A 5,754-nucleotide genomic window follows, 5' to 3' on the forward strand; every position below is an offset into this window, starting at 1 on the left:
AGGGCTGGCCCATTTAGTATGTGGGGTCCACCATATAGCAAGTGGGCTGGCCCAACAAGAAAGTGGGCCGGGCCAAAAACACTGGTGGGTCTCACTTTCCTGTTAAAGGGCCGGCCCATTTAGTATGTGGGGTCCACCATATATCAAGTGGGCTGGCCCAACAAGAAAGTGGGCCGGGCCAAAAACACAGGTGGGTCCCACATTCCTGTTAAAGGACAAGCCCGCTTAGTATGTGGGGTCCACCATATAGCAAGTGGGCTGGCCCAACAAGATAGTGGGCCGGCCCAATAAGCAGGTGGGCCCACTATCGTGTTAACGGGCCGGCCCAATAAGTAAGTGAGCCGGCCCAAAATGAAAGTGGTCCCACACTACTGTTAATGGGCCGGCCCAATCTGTTTAAGGGCCCTGGTTGTTTGACTAGTCAACTTGCATTAAATTTAATGAGCCTAAAATCTGATATCAATGATACACACAATTACATACACAAATAAAATAACTAGGAAAATTACAAGGCAATTAATGTGCCCAAATAAAAAAATTACATAGAATCATTGAGGACTTCTATTAGCATCATCAATAACACGTTGACATTTGGCAATCGCCTTGATTGAATCTTGTGTACTCTTGGTCAACATATCGGCTACGGACCTTAAAGCAAGCAATACCATGTCTTCTATAAAGTACAACCTTGAGATATTTACTTGTTTGATGAAAGGAATGGTCTAGGTTGACGGCTATGAGAGGATGCATCGGAAGAAAGATCGAACTTTTGTGGGCCTCTCTTCGATGAAGATTGCTTCATCGAACCGCATTCTGATAATAATGCAAAAAGAGTTAAACGATGAACTATGCAAACATGTATTAAGCATTGTCGATATGAGATAGTCACAAGTACTAAGTGCAGACTTACATTATATCGTTGCATAGGCTCACCCCGGAACCTTTTTTGCGCTCTATCTTCTACTAAGGACTTCTTCATTACAACTGCATTCTAATAATATTGCAAACATAGTTACAATAGTGAACTATTCAAACATTTATTATGCAATGTAGATATAAGATAATAACAAGTTGCATAAATAAGACAATGTATGGAACTTGTACTAAGCGTACTTACATCATAATGTTGCACAGTGGTCGCTTTGGCGACTATCTTCTAATGATGACTGCTTCACTAAAAATGCATTCGGTAATATTGCAAAAATAGTTACAACAATTAACTATTCAAACATGTATTACGCAATGTAGAGATCGGATAACGACGATGTAGCAGTAACATACCGGCTCGCTGCGGGTCCTTCTCTTGCGTGCACTAGTCGTGGTCGACATGCCCGTCATTTTAGGTTCAGCCATCAAGTGAAATGCTAATCCTCCCGCTCCATTGTCCTTAACTCTGTGTTTAGATATCACATTTAAGACCAAGTCACCTGGTTTCAAATAACAAAAAACTTGAGCTGCCAAATGAATAAGACAATATTTACCGGATATCAGATTAAAACCAACTAGATGTTGCTTTGCATGAGATACGAATTTCAGACATTCAGATTTAGAGTAGGGTAATGCAAAGGTTTTCCACATAAAGTAAACTGGCATTAAGAATGACCAAATGTCAGGTTCAAATCACCTTCGAAGTTGCTCGAAGACAAGCATATCAAATAGGCAGAAACATAGTAAAGCATGGATGGCATTGCTATGGCAGGGTTCCAAGTGTTAACCTCTTGCATAAGGAACAATGCATATAGGTTATAGATAATAACGGAAGTAAACTCGCCAAAGTTACCAACCAAGAACTCAGATTCCAACCTTCCCTAGCGTCCCGCCGTTAATGTTGGATATTCTAATAAGTGGTTCGCATGATCAATCCCTAGGAAAAATAACATTGACAAGTTAGTCTACGATAATACAAAGACCGGACATGCACGCAGCAATAACTATACAAGTCTGTGCGACATGAGCATTCATGGAAAAAAAATAGCTATAAGCTAAAGACGAGGTATAAGAGCAAGCAGATTGGAAATGCACATAGCATGATTATAAAAGCAGTGTGAGAATAGCAAACACGAGAAAACAGCTAGCGGCTAGCGGTGAGCTAATGACGTGGTATAAGAACAACCAGATTGGAAATACCCATAGCATGACTATAAAAGGAATAGAATGCAGTACAAAAACAGTTGGCAGCAAATGAATGGGTATAAGGCTATAAATATGTGGATGCATACATGTGTCATTAGAATGAACAAGATGGTAGCGACCGGATAATGCTTTGGTACTGTACAATATTTAAACGAACTTCATGCGAAGTAACACATCAAGAAATTTAATGGCATATGAGATCTGCAAATAACTACACAAAACATGGCTAAAGAAACACCGCGATCTAACGGGCCAGCGTACTAACCAAGTTGCGGTGGGGTGGACGGGGGCGACAACTTGCATCCCAGCGGCAGCGAACGCGGGAGACGATGAGTCGACCCTGTTTCAGTAGAAGCGGGCGTTAGTGAAGCAGATCTGGTTGGCTGGCAAGGGATTCAATGAAGTTGATACAGCCGCTGCGCCGAGGTAGTCGGTGGAATAGATCGGCTTCTGTGGAGGGGGGGCCGCGGTGAAGTAGACACGGTTCCGTTGGAGAGGATCCGGTGCGTCGACGTGAAAGGCGTTGATTGCTACGCCGTGGATGAGGTCGGCGGTGAAGCAGATCGGTCGGTGGCGAGGTCGGCGGTGAAGCGCATCCGTCGGTGGCGAGGGCGGCGGGGAGCGGATCGGTGGGTGGACAGCCAACACGATCAAGGCTACGCTCGTGGAGGAGTATGCCGGCGGCGAGCGCATCTAGTACCGTAGAGAGTCGAGCTTTGGCGTGTGAGAGTATTTTTGAGCTAATGGGGCGAATGGTTGGTGGGTGGGTGTGGGCTCGTGGGGAGGGTTCGGGATCTAGGCAAGATATTTCATTGTTACCGAATGAGCCCTCCATGGTCGGTGGGTTGTAGCTTCCGGACCGGGGTTAAAAGGGTAAAACTGGTCACGGGATTTTCGAATGGATGCGGCGGGATGATTTGGCGCGCGGCCGAAATTTTCGCTTCAAGCTACGAGCGAACGACAAAAATAATGTTCTTCCCCAGGGAGCTCTCATTTCTTCCTCTTCTCTTTCTCTCTCGAGTCTCTCCCACTCCCCGGCTCCTCTCGCTCCTTCTCTCCGGCAGCCTCGCCGGCCGGAGACGAGGCCGACTTCTCTCTCGTATATCGTACACCCTCCGAACTAAATTAATTGATTCAACTTTCCTTAGACGTGTATGTATCTAGAGTAAAAACATGTGTGGATACATCCATATTTAGATAAGCAAAGTTGAGTCAGTTAATTTGGATCCGAGGGAGTTCATGTTGTTGTAAGCTTAGATCCAGTGTTTCCCATGAGCAGAATAGCGCAATGGAGTCGGGGATCTCGTCATCGGCTTTAGATCTGGCCTATGGTGAATCCGGCGGATCAGATCTGGCGGATCTTGCCGCCAAACCCCGATCTGGTGCCATCAATGTGATGGCGCTAACGGTGAGGCTTGCTTTGGTCAGTGCTTCGGATCTGGCCAATGGGGAAGTGAAGCTGCTAAAGTTCACAAGCGCGGGGCATACGACGGCGTCATCCGTCTTGCCCGTGAACATCTTGGCCTTTCGGCGGCCCTTCTCGCAGCCAATATGCCGTTGCTCGAGGCCCTTCTTCTCCTTCGTCCCGGCGACTACCGGCGACACCGTCCCAAGTGGTGCGTCCCCGGCGACGGGAGTTGCCGGAAAGGATGCGAAGCGTAGATCCGATGTGCGGTCCGAAGGACTCGATTGATTTTCTTCTATATGTTTTGGGGTCCTTTTTGTAAAGTTGCAGGTCCTATTAGTTATTGTCTAGTTCTCTTGGACCTCTATGTAATTTTTTGGACTAGTTTCCATTTGCACCGATAAACTTGAATTTTGACAAGTTCACGGGAAAAAAATCCTTTGCACATATGGCCTATCATGTATGAACATTCTTGAGTTTTAAACTATATGTAATGGCCAACACTTGCGCAAGGGGCTCGTCTAGTGCGCACTACTTTCCATTAGCACCGATAAATTTGAATCTTGACAAGTTCTTGGAAGAAAAAATTGATTCACATATAGCCTATCATGTATGAACTTTATTGGGATTCAAACTATACATAGATGGCCAACACGTGCGCAAGGGGGTCCTCTAATGTGCACTAGTTTCCATTAGCACTGATAAATTTGAATATTTACAAGTTCTCGAAAAAAAATTGCTTCACACATATGCCCTATCATGTATGAACATTATTGGGATTCATATTATATATAGATGGCTGATACGTCTCCAACGTACCTATAATTTCTGATGTTCCATGCTTGTTTTATGACAATACTTATATGTTTTGCTTGCACTTTATAATGTTTTTATGCGTTTTCCGGAACTAACCTATTAACAAGATGCCGAAGTGCCGCTCTCGTTTTCTGCTGTTTTTGGTTCCGTAAAGGCTGTTCGGGCAATATTCTCGGAATTTGACGAAACGAAGACCCAACATCTTATTTTTCCTGAAGCATCCGAACACCGAAGGAGAGTCGGAGAGGGGCCAGGGGGCCACCACACAACATGGCGGCGCGGCCCCAGGCCTGGCCACGCCGACCTACTGTGAGGGGGCCCAGGCACCCTCCGACTCCGTCTCTTCGCCTATATAAGCCCTTTCGACCTAAAAACGCGATACCAATTGACGAAACTCCGTAAAGACCTGCGGGCGCCGCCACCATCGCGAAACTCCGTTTCGGGGACGAAGTCTCGTTTCGGCACCCCGCCGGACGGAAGTGCCCCCGGAAGCCATCTCCATCAACGCCATCGCCTCCATCATGCTCCGTGAGTAGTTCCCCCATGGACTACGGGTTCTAGCTGTAGCTAGTTGGTACTCTCTCCCCCATGTACTTCAATACAATGATCTCATGAGCTGCCTCACATGATTGAGATTCATCTGATGTAATCGGTGTTGTGTTTGTTGGGATCCGATGGATTGTTACATTATGATTAGTCTATCTATAAAGTTTGTGAAGTTATTGTTGCTGCAATCTTGTTGTGTTTAAACCTTGTCACTAGGGCCCGAGTGGCATGATCTTAGATTTAAGCTCTATACTTATTGCTTAGATTGTATCTACAAGTTGTTTGCACATGTCTATGTCCGGAACCAAAGGCCCCAAAGTGACAGAAATTGGGACAACTGGAGGGGAAGGCTTAGATATGAGGATCACATGTTTTCACGGAGTGTTAATGCTTTGCTCCGGTGCTCTATTAAAAGGAGTGCCTTAATTTCCAGTAGATTCCCTAGAGGCCCGGCTGCCACCACTACAAGAAAAGTTGCCATGGCCGACGAAGTTGAAGTCGCGCCGTGGTTGCTGGTGTACCATGGCCGACGATTTTGGTCCCTCCGTGGTGCATGTCAAAACTTTTTTTTCTCGTTTTTGCGGCCACCTAGCCCGACGAAAGCGGCCAAAACGTCGCGTATGGTGGCCCGGGACGTGGTGCATCGCGAATTCTCGGGTTCGCCGGCCGAGTCAACGCAAATCCGCACCGCCGAGGGATGTAGGGCCCAGATGGCAGCCTCTCTGGCATTGTTTTTTTTTCTCGATCGCGCCATCTCGTTCAACGTTCTCCGATCGAGCCGTTTACGATGCAGGATCATGGGTCCCGCATGTCATCCTCTATGAACCAAAATTCTTTCTATTCTTGGATTTTTT

The sequence above is a fragment of the Lolium rigidum genome, chromosome 3, assembly GCF_022539505.1.
Source record: "Lolium rigidum isolate FL_2022 chromosome 3, APGP_CSIRO_Lrig_0.1, whole genome shotgun sequence".
NCBI classification, from domain to species: domain Eukaryota; kingdom Viridiplantae; phylum Streptophyta; class Magnoliopsida; order Poales; family Poaceae; genus Lolium; species Lolium rigidum.